This window comes from Eurosta solidaginis, chromosome 4 (genome assembly GCF_040869045.1).
Source record: "Eurosta solidaginis isolate ZX-2024a chromosome 4, ASM4086904v1, whole genome shotgun sequence".
Classification (NCBI taxonomy): Eukaryota; Metazoa; Arthropoda; class Insecta; order Diptera; family Tephritidae; genus Eurosta; species Eurosta solidaginis.
This window is the reverse complement of record NC_090322.1, coordinates 269,809,750-269,825,741: the sequence shown is the minus strand read 5'-3', so window position 1 is coordinate 269,825,741 and position 15,992 is coordinate 269,809,750. Positions and strand designations below refer to the sequence as shown.

At 37.3% G+C, this 15,992-nt stretch overlaps 1 protein-coding gene across 3 annotated transcripts in view; it reads left to right on the top strand.

Moving 5' to 3' along the window:
• The window catches only part of ATP8B (ATPase phospholipid transporting 8B), a 232,451-nt gene that overhangs the window by 61,275 nt on the left and 155,184 nt on the right, over window positions 1-15,992 (top strand). The gene's annotated exons all lie outside the window — the stretch shown is intronic.

The window sequence follows — 15,992 nt, the reverse complement described above, 5'->3', positions numbered from 1 at the left end:
GCCAATGCATTTTTTTTTTTCTAGAAAGCCTTTTCTCGCTGACTAGTGGAGGTATGGGTGAATCGAGTATACAGTTCGGTAGGTATTTAAATGGAAAGCTCGGAGTTACTCATAACTTCGAAATTTAAGATTTTTGAGTTAGCTTCATATTGACCTAGGTGTGCAAAATGAGAACTACGCACAGATACTTTTTCAAAGCACATAACTTGTATGGTGCGCTCTAAATGTTGGAGTTCAGTTGTTTCTACATTATTCTCCTTGTAATTTTCAGAAAGGAAACTTCGTGCATATAATGCATATAATTTTTGCTGAATATACTTGTTCCAAGTTCACTTTAAAGTTAAGGGGATCATTGAGCGATATGCAAACAAATTTCGAAGAGTATCAACTTTGATGCATATTGATTAATTAAGTTAGATTGGACTGGCCGGTTCATAAAGACCTCACATAGACTGAATGTGTCCATAATGTTACCAAATTTATGTGACCAAATTAGGTGCTCGAACTTATGTTATAGAATAAATCCGCCCTCTTGGAAAAAACTAGGAGTTTTCTAGGACATAGCTTAATTGCTGTCTCGAGGCCTGGCTACTCCGGCACGAATACAGAAGCTACCATCCGGTGGCAAAATCCTGAGCCAGAAAAATAATTTTGCATGTAAATGCAATAACAACGATTTGAGCCAGATAAATCCAGATAGAAGCCTGGTTCAATTTATGAGCCAGATAATTTGTTAATTACTTCTTTTGAGGTTGGCAACGCGGCCTTTAATATACCTACCCTTCAAAAAACGCGAGTACTCTATAAATAATGTAAGGAATACTCCTTTGGCAGTATAGGACTGCTCCAAATATAATCTGTATTCATACAAAAAAAGTGCTCCAATTAACATTGCGATGTCCTAGGAGAGGAGTAGGTGATCCCACTCTCGCTTTGTTTGTGAGTATTCCATAGAGTACATACGTGAGAGTACATTCCAAAGTACTTTCACTGTAGTACTCCATGGAGCACCCACAGAGGATCATATGCCAAAGTACTAAAGAGGAATTGTGTTGTCGGAAAGAATTATCGGAGTGAATTTAATTTAAAATGAAAGTAAATGAAGAGGGGCAATACAACTTTTATATTTTATACTACGAATATTCTTATGTTATTTAGCATTTGCGTGAATAAATAAACTAATATTTCCCTATACTATAGTATGTATGCATAAAACCAGTGCGCTGTTGCATTTTATCAGAGTTGCCAAAGTAAAATTTTATTATCAGTTATTTGTATGCAATATTTTACTTTTGGCAACTCTGTTCGATCGTCATCGTGTTGTGATCACGGTCGTTAAAAAACGAGCAATGATCGGCTGATGGTGGTCCGCAAACGCATTGCAAAGGAGTATTGTTAGAGTACTCCAACATGAAGAAAATGGAACACGTAATCCAACAATTTTTGCAGGGTACTTTTCCGCCTTTCGCCGTATGAGTTAAATGAAAAACAGCGGCGACATCTGCCTATCACATTTCACGTGTGCGAAAATTTCACGACATCTGCTGCTCAAGTCTCTCAATGATCCAGAGCATCCCCGTGAGAATTGAGCGTGAGCCGGAGCTGTAAAACTCACTGAAAGACGGCAAGAATGTGCTCAACCGTTTTTTCCTGCAGCTCGGACATACGAGTATAGCTGGAGACATTGGTGCTTTATCGGTAACCGTATCGGTAACCTTATACCAGCTGATTCGGCCAACCATATGGGAATCAATGCAATCGATTATTGGTGCCGCTAAGGTCGTAACCGTATCGTAGCCAACCAAATGGATTTTGGTTTGCCGTCGTAACGATAAACAGCTGATTACGTTAGGGATACGACTACAGCGATACGACAAACGGCACCAATGACTCCCGCTTAAGCAACTTTGTGCTTCTAATATCGTGTGATGTGTGCCACTGTTGACCTGATATGAAACTACTCGCTCTCTGAGAACGCGTGAAAAGGTTCATTTTACTAATATTGGCCATAGATGCCAGCATCCTCAAAATCAAATTTGGGCATTTCAGAATAACTTTGGGGTATTTTACATGGTAAAGGTTTAATTTATGATATTCACCGAAAATTTACTCAAACTTGTAAAATGGGATATCAAAAAAACTCGAATTTATGTCAGGAGTACAATCCGAAGACAAATATAACCCTTTTCACCTGTGAAAAATTTATCTGTGACAACACCTTTCATCGAAGGGCTGCACACGAAACGGGTTTTGGTAGCTACTTTTGATTGGTGACAAAGTTGGCACCATAGTCTTCGCATTGATGTAAGTGAATGGATAAAGGCCATGTTTTTGTGGCGCGTTGCGAGATTCCATTTTGACAGCTGAAATAAATTGTACGTATACGTATAGATTAACGCAACATGTTCATTAACTGCTTTTTGCGGACGACAACGCAGATACTTCACCAAGTTTTATCTTTTTGCGTTCGTTAAAATAACAGTGGATCTAATTTCGTAATTTCTTATAAATTGTTTGCGTTTTTTATTGTATGTGGATATACATAAACGTTTTGAAGCGAAGAAAGGGGCTAGGCGTGTTATATTATGGTGGTGCCAGAGCATCAAAGCAAAGCAACGCGATCGAAATATGTATATTATATCATATTCTTTCGCTTATCTACCACAAAATATTTTTACAAAACTTTGCCTTTTTTATAAATTTAAATATGTAATTTTTTATCAGCTTGCTTCTTGATTTATGAGTGCCTGACACAAGATCTGAGAAATTTTTCAGTGACGCGCTTCTTTCACAGCTTTCCTGCTTGATAGATTATTTGTAACTCCTGTCTCATTTTGACTTTTCCTAAACTTAATATAATTCAACAGAAATCTAGACGTAAAATCATACAAACTTACAGACAAATGTTTTTTCCAAAGCAACAGTTGCTATCACTTCTGAAATTTAATATAAAATATACATAAATAGGTGTTTATATAAACTATAAATTTGCTATTTATTAAATTCGATCTCCTTTCACTTTACGAATGTCTGAGAGTAGTTAGTCTTATCGTTATTTTTCTTAATTCTATATAATTAAAAATATGTTTTATTCATTGCCATTATAAAACAAGGCACAACAATTGCCGCACAAATTTTCCACGCCATTAATGGTATTCAAAATAACCATCCGATTGCGAGTCTCGAACACATTATACAGTCAACCGCTTAGCGATAATTGAGTAACTGTACTATGAATAAAAGGTATATATTCCGGAATCTGCTACGAGTAAGCTTATACAAATTATAATGGTCGAAATTTTTAGCTGTAAAACCCTATCACAAACCAGGACCTATTTAAAAAAATAACCCAGTCCTCTTGGCAAGTGCTAGAAACTTTCTAGGACCAACGCAACTTGCTGCGTGCTCGATCGTTTCCTCCAGGGCGTATTTCCTACATCTGCTATCATTGACTAGGCCTAATTTGAAAGAATGTGACGCCAGAAGGCAGTGTTCAATCAGAATACCAATCATGAGCCTACAGTCCCCTTTTTTCAATGATGAGAGTAACTGTGTTTGCCGAAGCTTGTAAGATCTGCACATAATGCTCGACACTTTACAGCACTGCGCTTGGTTCCACGCCTTTCCTGCTTGGTCGGTGATATATATCTCTCGCCTTTTTTTAATCGCGCCCAATCTTACTGCGACGTCTACGGTAAGAGTTCCAGGGATGCGCCCCCTTAAGCTCGCTCATCCGCGTTTCATTTCAATCTATTCTTAAATGACCAGGTACGCAATATATATTTATATTTCTCCCTATCGGAATTCTTTTTAGGCATTTCTTACATTCTAACACACTTTTAAATGTTATGCTACGAGAGATTATTGCCTTATTATCTGCTGGATATCAGCTTTAGTCACAGCTACTACCTAACCTGAAAAATACCTCAGTGTTATTTGATCGCCCTTGAGCCAACTTTCCACCTCTATTGTGACTCTAAGAGACCCAACGAAGCGCAAATAGGAACTAGGTATTATGTTCGTCGTATGACGCTCTACTAGTAAGGCTGTTTAGTCTGCGTTTCAGTTGCCCCGAGCCATTAAGTTTTGTTGCAGTTGGTAACGCTATGTTCCTCCCCACCAGGTTTATAGGTGGAATGTGTAGAATAGCATACAGTGCAGCCTTTGGGGTTGTTTTCAGAGCTCTCGTTATGCTAAACATTGGTACCTAATTTTTTGAGGTACATAGGTTCTGTTTTTTGTGGCTGTCGACCAAACACGGACTCCATAGTATAGGCTATGCTTTACAATCGCTATAAATATCTAAATAAAGGAAGGGAAGATAGACCCCACGTATACCCCAGCATTCTTTTACATTCAAAAAGTGGGCATCTTCACTCTTTCCTCTATGTGAGCTTCCACGAAAACTTACTCTATAGAATAAATCCTAGATATTATGTACAAGGTTTCTCTTGCAGCGTCACCCCTCTTAGCTTAGGCCTGGCCCGATTCTTACTAAACAAGACAATATCTGTCTTCTTCGTGTTAGTGTTCAGGTATGTATATACCGAAGTGCTGAATCCATCAAAGAGCTTATTGTTGGAAGGCACTTCCTACTTATAACAATTGCAATGTCAACCGCGTATGCCGTATGTTGACGGGTCCCTCATCAAACCGCCTGAGCAGTTGGTTGATGAGCAGCGTCCACAGCAGAGGTGATAATAAAATGCTCTGCTTCATGCCCCTGTGTGCCCACCTATTTTGTAACCTCATACAGTCCCCATGTAATTAGTGCGGTGTCTACCGACTTGCCTTTGGTGTGCGCATGTTGCGCTTCGGAGAACAGTTTTCATCCACGTTGGACTTTATATACACATCACGATGGGTACATGATTAAATCGGTGGCATTCCACGATACTTTTAATAAGTTAAAAGTGTCTACCTCCCGGAAAACATTACTAATTGATGTCCCTTTTCATCAAAGCGCACTTTTCTGTTTATTTCGCTCCAGCTCTTTTCTGAGCACCTTGCGCCAGCTTCCCGCTTTCACAATATGAGGAATGTTCCGTCAGCTAAGCTTTAATTAAACAAGTACACATATGTAAGCGTTTAATGGCATAAAAGATTTATGAAGCTCCTCGAATAAATAAAGCGAGATATTTTGGGTAAAAGAAACTAGCTCACTTTCCATGGGCAGAAAAGAATTGACTACATTCTTAATATGGGGACTCCTGAATCGGGTTTTCGGTTCAGTTCAACGTTTCGGAGACAAAGAAATGTGCTTAAGCCGACTAAGTATTTGTTCCGCTGTGATTGTCCCATCCGTCACATATCAAAATGAGTTTATATGTATTCTTTCTAATACATATATATGTACATGTGAGTTTAACGTACAAATTAGACCTTAGTTTCTTATTTAGAGACAATTTCGAAAATGTTCTTATAGTTTTTTGTAAGTGGGAAGTTAAGTCATCCCCTTGCATAAACGGGTCATTTCGACGTTCCACCCGTCACTTTTGAAAAATAGTTGGGGCTTTTTTCTCTAAAGCTTCAAAATTGTTTCTGCCCGCTTGAAAAAATTTCAATAGAAAACAAAAACAAACTAAGTGAGTTGTTTAATTTGAGTTTGCTTATCAATTAAATTTTTTTTCTAACCAGCAGAAAAAATTTGGTATAAAGTTTAGTTGGTTGAGTTTAATACTTCATCAGCTTCAGTGATAAAATTTCAAAATTGTTATCTGTCGAAAATTTATATAATCAACGAACCATTGCATCGCTACGATAGGTGGCTCGGTTTTCTGTTCGAATCAAATATTTTTGTATGATTTTAATCGGGAATTGCCCGTATTGCTTTTTTAAATGTATGAAAACATTTCTTTGAAGCAATTTTTTTTTTTTTAATTTTTTATAATTTATTTAATAATTTGGGAAAAATTTAAACAACGTGACATCAGGACGGACAAGGCGACAGCTGTTTCGATTATACCTTGTAAATCTCTTCAAAGCCTTTTCTCCCGGGAGTGCGAGTCGAACCCGCACTCCTACGATAGTTGAAATGGTTACAAACGCATTCAGCTATGTCATGCCTTAGTTGTTGTAAAGTTTTTCCCAATTGCCTTCTTTTAGCATATTTTAATCTTTTACACATTGCATAATTCGTACGCAATTATGTGTTAAAGCTATGTCCGTCCTGATATCACGTTGTTTAAATTTTTCCCAAATTATTAAATAAATTATAAAAAATTAAAAAAAAAAATTGCTTCAAATAAATGTTTTCATACATTTAAAAAAGCAATACGGGCAATTCCCGATTAAAATCATACAAACAGACAAAATTGGTTAATTCGTTGTAGTTCTATAAATAGAACAAAAACAGCAACAGTGCCAAAGTTTCTTTGAAAACCGCCGTACCAAGCATAGCTTTAACACAATTGCATACGAAGTATGCAATGTGTAAAAGATTAAAATATGCTAAAAGAAGGCAATTGGGAAAAACTTTACAACAACTAAGGCATGACATAGCTGAATGCGTTTGTAACCATTTCAACTATCGTAGGAGTGCGGGTTTGACTCGCACTCCCGGGAGAAAAGGCTTTGAAGATATTTACAAGGTATAATCGAAACAGCTGTCGCCTTGTCCGTCCTGATGTCACGTTGTTTAAATTTTTCCCAAATTATTAAATCAAATATTTTTAATTTAAGCAGTAAACATCTCATACGTGAATTCTATGCTCAAACATTCTTTATGTAAACCCATACTACTACAAAAAAAGTAGCGTTCGTATTCGAGGCTCTGTCGGCGTTGTGCACCACTCCTTTAGATGAAAACCACATTTCCCTGTTTTCTTAATGATGCCAATTAAAAAAAAAATATTAATAATAACTTTTCAAATATACATAATTCACATTTTGCGGTGAAATGAACCATGCAATTCGTGCAAATTTATTTATAATTTTATAAATGACAAAATAATTTCTGTTAATTACATAGATTTCTATAAGTAGATTATTGCCCGTGGGGATTACTATATATTTATTTACATATATTTACATATGTACAAATATTGTATATGTATGTAGTGTGTCATTAAATACGCTTTACAAACAAACAACATTTCGGTCCTGAAAACGTTTGTATTCGAATTTCCAAGTAGGCAAAAAATGCAATTATGGACATTAGGCTAGGTTGAACTGGCCGGTCCATGAGGACCTCACATAAACTGAATAAGTTCGTAGTGTTACCAGAAGTTTGTTTTAACGACCAAACTGAAAAACCCTATCAAAAACCAGGACCTATGTTATAAAATAACTCCGTCGTCGTGGCAAATACTAGAAGCTTCCTAGGACTTAAGCCACTTGCTGCTTCTAAATCTGACAGCTGTATTACTCCTAAAAGCTGGAGTCTTCGCCTGGAAAGCGCAGGGCACGAGCACAGAACGTGGTCGATCGTTTCCTCCTCCAGCCCGCACTTCCTACATCTGCTATCACTGACCAAGCCCAATTAAAAGGCATGTGACGCCAGAAGGCAGTGTCCAGTCAGAATACCCATCTGAGTATAGTCCTCTTTGTTAGTCTAAGGTTCTAAGCCATACACATAATCTTCGACACTTTACAGCCCCGCGCTTGAACCCACGCCTTTCCTGCTTGGTCGATCATGTGCACCTCTCGCCTTCGCTTAATCTCGCCCAGTCTATTTGGGACGTCTAGGGAGCAAGCTTCAAGGGATGCGCCCTTTTTAGCTAGTTCATCCGCTTTTTCATTCCCATCGATTCCCATATGCCCTGGGACCCAATATAGATGTATGCTTTTCCCTGCCCCGATTCCCTCCAGGGACTGCTTACACTCTAACACGCATTTAGATGCTGTGCTATGCGAGATTATTGCCTTAATTGCTGCTTGACTGTCAATATAAAAGTTAACACCATTGCAGCTTGGGCTATTTTCTTCCAGGGATTCTACTGCTTTGGTTACGGTTACTATTTCCGCTTGGGAAACGCTACAGTAATCCGGCAGCCTGTAGGATCTGTTTATTTCATTATGGACATTAGACTGGGTCGATTTATAAACCGATATCGCGCCATCGATTTTTCGATAGGAAAAAAAGTTCCACTGCGCATACCCAAAAAAATAATTTTCGAGCCTGCAAAATTTCATTTTTTTGACTTTTTTTCGATTGTGATTTTTAAGGTTTTTTCATGACCTACTAAAAAAAAATTTCATATGTATATATATAAATATTTTAAGACTGAATCATGTACCAAACTCTTGGAGAACTGCTCGTGTAGCTTTCCTACCAAAGGCGGGGAAGATCGGATACACGTGATCAAGACTCATTAGCTAAACATCATTTCTGCTCAAAACCTTTGGGAGGCTGATAGATGTTTACATAAAGTCCAACGTGGATGAAAAGCTGCTCTCCACAACACAACATGCGTACACCAAAGGCAAGTCGGTAGACACCGCATTGCATAGGGTGGTAATAAGCATAGAGAAAGCCTTGGAATATAAGGAATATACTCTAGGACTCTTCTTAGACATTGCCGGGGCTTTCAATAATGTTTATAAATGGGCGATTATGGATGGTTTTAATTACATTAATGTACATCCAACCTTAAAGAGATGGATCGGCTGCATGTTAAATTGCAGGAAAATTACATCACAATGTGGATTGTACGAGGGCACGAAATCAGTGGGCAGGGTAACGCCGCAGGGAGGGGTGCTAACACCTCTGCTGCGGACGCTGGTCATCAACTGCTCGGGAGATTCGATGAGGGACCCGTAAAACTTACGGCTTACGCCGATGACGTTGCAATTGTCGTAAGTGGAAAGTGCCTTCCAACGATTAGCTCTTTGATGGATTGGGCGCTTCGGGATATTCATACCTAGGCATCAAATGTCGGGTTGAAAGTCAACGCGGATAAGACGGATATGGTCTTATTTACAAAGAGGTACAAGGTCCCAAATTGGATCAGGCCTAAGTTAGGAGGGGTGACCCTACAGGCCTAAGTGTAGGGGTGACCCTACAGGAGAAATCTTGCACAAAATATCTAGGAACCATCCTAGACATTAACCTGTCATGGAAGCTCAACATGAAGGGGAGGGTGAAGAAGGCTTCAACGGCACTTTATGCATGTAAGAGAATGCTGGGGTGTACGTGGGGCTTATCGCCCTCTCTTTCTCATTGGGTTTTTACAGCGATTGTAAGCGCTATTATATACTATGGAGTTCTTGTTTGGTGGAAAGCCACACACAAAACAACCTACCTCAAAAAATTAGAGGGGGTATGCAGAAATCAATGCTTAGCATTACGGGAGCCCTGAAAACAACCCCGACAGCTGCACTGTATGCCAATCTGCACTAGTAGCAAAGAACATAGCGTTTGAGCGCCGAACATATGGCCATAGTAGTAGAGCGCCATCAATCACAAGACGAACAGACTACCTGATTCCCTATCTGCGCTTCGAGGGCGATCTTAAGGCCACAATAGAGGTGGACGGTTGGCGCAAGGGTGATCAAATGGCGGACGAGGCGATACATGTGTACACAGATGGTTCCAAAGTAGTGGAAGGAGTAGGGTCTGCGGTATACTGTGCTGATCCGGAAATAAACAGATCCTACAGGCTGCCGGATTACTGTAGCGTTTTCCAAGCGGAAATAGTAGCTGTAACCAAAGCAGTAGAAACCCTAGAAGAAAATAGCCCAAGCTGCATTGGTGTTAACTTTTATAGTGACAGTCAAGCAGCAATTAAGGCAATAATCTCGCATAGCACCAGCACCTAAATGCTTTGGGTCCCAAGAACGGTTTTATATAAAATGGATAACAAATGAAAGGTAATTTTCATACCTATTTGTGACTAGGGTCTCGAGATATAGGCCAAAACGTGGATCAGGATAACACTAGGATGTGTGTTTAATATGGATATCAAATGAAAGCTGTTGATGGGGGCTTTAAAGTAATTTTAATTATGATATTCGATTTAGTCGCATCAACCTGGCAAAACTGATAAATATGCATGCGAAGCCGAAATAAAAACATGAAATAATAATACTCACATACCTATTTATATGCGTCCTATTCGATTTGCCTTAAATTGGTATATAAATTTGCCTATATTAATATTTACGATCCTTCTTTCCGGGAACTAGACCAGAGACGGACAGGGACTGTGATTAGGACTAGGGCTGGGACTGAGACGCGGAGGGGGACTGGGACTCGGAATGGGACTGGAACAAAATACATACCACCCTCTGGGATTGGCATAAGGGATGAAAAATAATGAGAAGAACTTGAGAGAAGAGAAAAGAGGGAAGGAGAAGGAGACTGAGAAAGAGATTGAGTGAGACGAAGATAGAGATAGATAAATCAAAAGACAGAAGGAGGACTGAATAAAAGGATTAAGAAAAGGAAGAGGGGGGGGGGCGGAGGGCAGGGTCAGACGGAAAAAGCTTATTCGAATGTATGCAGATAGACCAAATATACCTACAGAGTATTTTAAAAGGGAGTGGGCCTTAATTCTATAGGTGGACGCCTTTTCGAGATATCGCCATTAAGGTGGACCAGGGGTGATTCTACAATGTATTTGTACGATATGGATATAAAATTAAGGATATTAAAGAGGGTTTTATAAGGGAGTGGCCCTTAGTTTTATATGTGAAGGCATTTTCGAGATATCGGCCAAAATGGGACCAGGGTGACCTACAACAACATCTGTCGGGCACCGCCAATTTATTTATATATGCAATACCACGAACAGTATTCCTGCCATGATTCCAACGGCTTTTGATTTCGCCCTGCAGGACTTTTGTCATTTTCTTCTACTTAATATGGTAGCTCTCACACCCATTCTACCAAGTTTTTTCTAAAGTTATATTTTGCGTCAAAAGGCCAATCCAATTACCTACCATGTTTCATCCCGTATTTCGTACTTGGTATAGAATTATGGCATTTTTGATATCGAAAAAGAGGGCGTGGTCATAGTCGGATTTCGCCCATTTTTAATACCAAGATAAAGTGAGTTCCGGTAAGTACGTAAACTAAGTTTAGTAAATATATATCGATTTTTGCTCAAGTTATCGTGTTAACGGCCGAGAGGAAGGATATACGGTCGAATGTATAAAAACTGGGTGTGGCTTCAACCGATTTCGCCCACTTTCAAAAACCAGTTTCATTTTCGGAAAACAGTTATCGGCATAGGAGCTATGCCCTCACCAAATGTCTCAAGGATTGGATAATTTTTGTTCGACTTATGGCATTAAAAGTATTCTAGGCGTGTTCGTCATCAGATTTTGTTAATTTTTATTTAGCACACAAATAGTAATATGAGTAACATTCCTGCCAAATTTCATCATGTTATCTTCAACAACTGTCAAATTACAGCTTGCAAAACTTTTAAATCACCATCTTTTAAAAGTGGGTGGTGCCACGCCCATTATCTAAATTTTACTAATTTTCTATTATGCGTCATAAGGTCAACCCATCTACCAAATTTCATCGCTTTATCCGTCTTTGGTAATGAATTATCGCACTTTTTCGGTTTTTCGAAATTTTCGATATCGAAAAAGTGGGCGTGGTTATAGTCCGATTTCGTTCATTTTAAATAGCGATCTGAGTGAGTGCCCAGTACATACCAAATTTCATTAAGATACCTAAACATTTACTCAAGTTATCGTGTTTACGGGCAGACGGACGGACGGACGGACGGACGGACGGACGGACATGGCTAAATGAATTTCTTTTTTTTCGCCCAGATCATTTTGATATATAGAAGTCTATATCTATCTCGATTAGTTTATGCCGTTACGGGGTACCGTTATGCGAACAAAATGAATATACTCTGTGAGCTCGGCTCAGCTGAGTATAATAAAGTAAATGAAATAAAATAAACGAAATCACATGAAAGGAAAGGAACGAAAATAAAAGGGAATTAAAGGAAAGCAAAGGAGGAGAAACCAAAAGAAAGTTAAGAAAAGGAAAAGAATAGAATGAAAGAAAAGTAAAGGAAACTAAAGGAAAATGGAGATGAAAAGAAATGAAGAGAAAAGAAAGCAAAAAATAGCAAAGGTATAGTAGTGGGCTAACTCTAGTCTAACTTAAAATGGCGCTTGTGCCAGATATAAGAAAATAATACATTGTTGAACCTACAATAAATAAGAAAAACAAATATTATGAACAACACGGCTACTATTGTCCCCTATTGTAAGTATGTAAGTATTATGATATACATGTATTAGGGTGGGTTACGTTAGTTTTTCAATACAAAGTGAATGGGAAATTTTCAAGTTTTATACAAAAGGGACCATAGCTCTAATCCTTAGTACACAAATCACAAATACAAAGGTATTCTCATAGGAAATTGGACAGTCTAGAACAAAGACCAAAGATGTTTTGCTAACTTGAATCGTTTAGAAGTAAAGGCACAATATTTTCATGATATCGAGAGAAAAATATACATATTGCGGCGAATTTTCACATCACTAAATAAATACACAACAACAAAAACATTAAAGCAAGCTACATAAACACATTAATCATCATTTACCCACATGTATACAAGGCAACGAAGAGATAACTCACACACAGATGTAGTCATCAGCCGAAGTAGTACTCACGCATACACCCGCATACGTCTATAAGATAGACATAAAATATAAATATACTTGTATATAGCTAATAACCAAGTAAGAGATACAATTGTTCTGGAATATAGTTTCGCGAAATGACTACATCTTAGGAGAAACGGATGAACGAGAAAACTGAGAGTATAAAAGCAGAGGAAGCTGAGTAGTCAGTACACAGTTTTGTTTTAAGCATACTGTTGGTCGTAAAGTATAATTGTGAAGTACTACTCCCAAAGTAATCTAAATAAAGGCCAGTTTGCAATACTAAATAGTGGAGTGATTTATTCAACAGTTTACCGATTCGGACGTTAGTAGAAGGTTTCAAATAAGCGGAATTTCCCCTAAATTCGTTGCAATATAATGTTTTTGGTCTACTCTAATATGTATAGATTGATTTTATGATGAACTCGCATGACATTCAAATTCCCATTATGTTTATACGTTATTCGAGAAGTGTGTACCTAAGTATATTCGAAAGTTTGTCTGCTGTGAGAAATACACATTTACGCGGATATCTATGTAAGCACGTGCCATCGTATGCGGTAGATAATAATCAGCGACCATTATCTATACGTAACATTTAATCAATAAATGATGTTTAGTCATTAAATCCTTATATTCATACATACATATGTACATAAATATGTGTGCACATTGTCAGATTTATTCGGAAATCTTTGTTAAATTTGCACACATACGTATGCTAACCAAAGATTGCATTAAACGGTTAACTAGAAAAAGCAATTCAGTTTGTCATTCATAACCACCGATATCCAAGAACTAAAGAAATCCTTTTTGTTTAATCCAATTAATTTTTAATTTCAATTTTTACTTTCAATTGCTTCCTGTGATTTTTGTATAAGGTTTCGGGAGTAGTAAATCTTTTGTCTTTTGTTAAAATTAACATAAATAAACTTAGTATTAGGTTAGCTATGTACTTGTAATAAATAGGCAAGCTGAAAATTTTGTCACCCTTTTACGGCCAAACTATAATTCTAGGGTATTAAAAATTGTATATGCATCGATAGGTCTTCTCAAGGAGCGGTGCAGGCCATTAAACAAATTTGGGTATATCACTAAAATATCAATTTAAAAATGACACCATTGCGGATCCCAACCCAGACGCTATAAGTTTGGCTATATGATGCCGCTGTGTGCGTACACCAGTGGTCGACAAAAATTTTAATCTAAATGTATTGGTGAGAGCTGGAGCATCAGCATCACAGCAGGAAATAAAGTTAAAACGGCAGCATGCATTTATTAAAATCAATTTTATTAAACTTTTTGCAACATTTGAAATATATTGAAACGTTCCCAAGTCTCTTAATCAATCAAGTAGTAGTCGCTTAGAAAAGTAACCGATATTTTGTTATGTAAATGCACATGAATCTTGGATTGTGAAATCGGCTTCACACGGCCAATGACGCAAAAATATAGGCGATCACTCGCTTGAAACATCATCTCTCCGAAACTAATACGAGTACAGCAATCAGAAAAGTGCAGAAAGTTTAAAAAATAAAATAAAAGACAAATCAAACAAAAAATGAGGGGAGGAAAAGAAAAGAAAATAAAAGGAAGGAAAGGAAAAGAAAAGAAAAGGAAAGGAAATAAAAGGAACGAAAAAATAAAAGCATATACAAGAAAAGTAATGAAAATAATACAACACAAAACAAGACAAATAAAATAAATGATGAAAGTGCCTAGATATCACCCTTTCATAGTGCGGAGGTCCTGGTAAAAACGCTCGCCTTCTCTTCGCTGAGACCGCCTAAATTTTCAGTAAAGCGATCGAGATGGCTATGGAGAAAGTGCATCTTGACACTCATATTTGCAACCAGACGTTGAAAGTGTAGCATGAGTTGGTCTACATGCTCGAAAAAGTTTTTTACAACCCAAACGAACTTGCCCCAGGCAGATTTTTCAAATGCTTTAATTCGGCTAGTAAACTCTGGATCACAAACTACTTTTCTAATATGTGGGCCATCGAAAATCACAACTTTCAACTTTTCAGAACTCAGTTTTTGAAATGATTTAGAAATGTATTTGAAACATTCATCACATTTGTCTAAGGGCTTTACTTTACAATAACAGTTGTTGTGATGCTCCGACGGTTTACGCCATATCATAAGAGTTTGGTACTTGAAGTGAGGTCTTTTTTATTCACCAACGAAACTTGGAATCCAGGGTTTCTTATTGGTTTCATATGGGGAACCGAATAAGTCCATATAAGCTAATTTTAATAGGTCTGGCGGATTCAAACGAAACTCCTTGGACAAATACGCGTCACAATTAAAACAAAAAATGTTTGGATTGTTTACCCACAATCTCCTTGAAGAACTCAAAATGAAGAAAGCAATAAATTACAGCAGCTACTACACCCACAATGTGAATATGTTAACGGAGAAGTATTTTTTTTTATGATACCCGTATTTTAAAAACTCGAGCTGCTAGAAGAAATTTGAGGGCAGATTTGAAATCAGCGACCCCAAATTGGTGAGAAACAAAAGAAAAACTCCATGCAACAGACAAAAAGTGCTATTTTGGCCACCAGTGTTAATATCGAATTGTATAGGCATATTACTGGTTTGTTATGGACGAATTATCGATAACAGTTCGAAAACTAATCAATATTTTTTCGAAAATTAATCATTATTTTTTCGAAACATATCAATAATAAATTGATATTTGTCTGATGACAAATCGATACATTTTCGATAACAAAACTCAAAGCTCGTTTGTAATTCACCGATAATACGCCGCTAACAAAAAATGTATAACACATTCATAAACCGTCGATAACAATCCGATAACTCATCGATTACTGCTCTTAGCCTCTATCTACACTACACCATCTACCTGGGTACTGATACAAATTTATTGAAGACCTTTTTTCGAAAATCATTTGAGTTTCTGTAAGAAAATCTACATTAATAGTATAAATGGATTCAAGGAAAAATTTCAAGATCCGATTAAATTTGCAATGGATAATATATCGTCTATGTGGTACAATATTCTTAGTTCTTTAAGTAGACCAAATTGCTTAAACAAATTGAAGTGTAATTCTACATAAAATAAATATAATTTTATTCTTACAAAAAACCAAACTTTTTTTTACTGAGGGAACGCATAAAAATCAATCGATTCAGTGCAAATAAATAAAGAATTCAAGGTACATATATGTAACTAAACTTATCTGCATATAAACGTAAATATGTATGCATATTCAATGCGTTATACTAGGGTACATTATTTTAGTCAAATTTTAAATAAACTTTTGAATTTATTTCTTTACGCTGAACAGCAACCGTCCTGGGGTCTATTTCATAGAATTTGCAGTGAAAATCGTGTGTGAATGAAAGGCATATATTCAAAATTATCAACCATCGGTCCGGAAA